We start from the raw sequence: 1164 nt of genomic DNA, 5'->3' as shown, positions 1-1164 counted from the left end.
CGCAAAGGATACAGGAAGATTATTGATTTATGCACTTATTTTGTGTGTCACTTTAGCTTAGTGGCAGAGCGTCTGCTTTGTAAGCAGATGGTCGTCAGTTCAATCCTGGCAAGTGGCTTATAGCACCATAAATTTCTGGTCTGGTACGAGAACCAGGAGCAGGATGGCCCATTCTGTGAACGGGACAGGAAAATTATTGATTCATATACTTAATCTGTGCGTCACTTTAGCTTAGTGGCAGAGCGTCTGCTTTGTAAGCAGATGGTCGTCAGTTCAATCCTGGCAAGTGGCTTATAGCACCATAAATTTCTGGTCTGGTACGAGAACCAGGAGCAGGATGGCCCATTCTGTGAACGGGACAGGAAAATTATTGATTCATATACTTAATCTGTGCGTCACTTTAGCTTAGTGGTAGAGCGTCTGCTTCGTAAGCAGAAGGTCGTCAGTTTAATCCTGGCAACGGGCTTACAGCAGCATTAGGCTCTAGTCGGGTATGAGGAGCAGGAGTAGGTTTGCTCACTCCGCAAAGGATACAGAAAGATTATTGATTTATGTACTTATTCTCTGCGTCACTTTAGCTTAGTGGCAGAGCGTCGGCTCTGTGAGCAGAAGGTCGTCAGTCCAATCCTGACAATCCTGGTCTGGTACGAGAAGCAGGAGCAGGTTTGCTCACTCCGCAAAGGATAAAGGAAAATTATTGATTCATATACTTAATCTGTGCGCCACTTTAGCTTAGTGGTAGAGCGTCTGCTTCGTAAGCAGAAGGTCGTCAGTTCAATCCTGGCAAGTGGCTTACAGCAGCAATAGGCTCTAGTCGGGTGTGAGGAGCAGGAGCAGGTTTGCTCACTCCGCAAAGGATACAGGAAGATTATTGATTTATGCACTTATTTTGTGTGCCACTTTAGCTTAGTGGTAGAGCGTCTGCTTTGTAAGCAGAAGGTCGTCAGTTCAATCCTGGCAAGTGGCTTATAGCACCATAAATTTCTGGTCTGGTACGAGAACCAGGAGCAGATGGCCCATTCTGTGAACGGGACAGGAAAATTATTGATTCATATACTTAATCTGTGCGCCACTTTAGCTTAGTTGTTAGAGCGTCTGCTTCGTAAGCAGAAGGTCGTCAGTTCAATCCTGGCAAGTGGCTTACAGCTGTATTATACTCTAGTC

At 45.5% G+C, this 1164-nt stretch overlaps 7 non-coding genes across 7 annotated transcripts; all 7 read left to right on the top strand.

Moving 5' to 3' along the window:
• Positions 1-46: 46 nt before the first annotated feature.
• Positions 47-118, top strand: Pmar_PMAR018976. Its single transcript has one exon. It is a non-coding gene; the product is annotated as a tRNA-Thr (tRNA).
• Positions 119-220: 102 nt separating this feature from the next.
• On the top strand, positions 221-292 carry Pmar_PMAR018975. The gene has a single exon. It is a non-coding gene; the product is annotated as a tRNA-Thr (tRNA).
• Positions 293-394: 102 nt separating this feature from the next.
• Positions 395-466, top strand: Pmar_PMAR018974. Its single transcript has one exon. It is a non-coding gene; the product is annotated as a tRNA-Thr (tRNA).
• A 101-nt stretch (positions 467-567) lies between these two features.
• On the top strand, positions 568-640 carry Pmar_PMAR018973. Its single transcript has one exon. It is a non-coding gene; the product is annotated as a tRNA-Thr (tRNA).
• Positions 641-721: 81 nt separating this feature from the next.
• Positions 722-793, top strand: Pmar_PMAR018972. Its single transcript has one exon. It is a non-coding gene; the product is annotated as a tRNA-Thr (tRNA).
• A 102-nt stretch (positions 794-895) lies between these two features.
• Pmar_PMAR018971 lies at positions 896-967 on the top strand. The gene has a single exon. It is a non-coding gene; the product is annotated as a tRNA-Thr (tRNA).
• A 101-nt stretch (positions 968-1068) lies between these two features.
• On the top strand, positions 1069-1141 carry Pmar_PMAR018970. Its single transcript has one exon. It is a non-coding gene; the product is annotated as a tRNA-Thr (tRNA).
• The last annotated feature ends 23 nt before the right edge of the window (positions 1142-1164 follow it).

This window comes from Perkinsus marinus (assembly GCF_000006405.1).
Source record: "Perkinsus marinus ATCC 50983 genomic scaffold scf_1104296964836, whole genome shotgun sequence".
Classification (NCBI taxonomy): domain Eukaryota; phylum Perkinsozoa; order Perkinsida; family Perkinsidae; genus Perkinsus; species Perkinsus marinus.
Note: the sequence above shows the minus strand (reverse complement) of the source record. Positions and strands in the feature narration are given on the sequence as shown.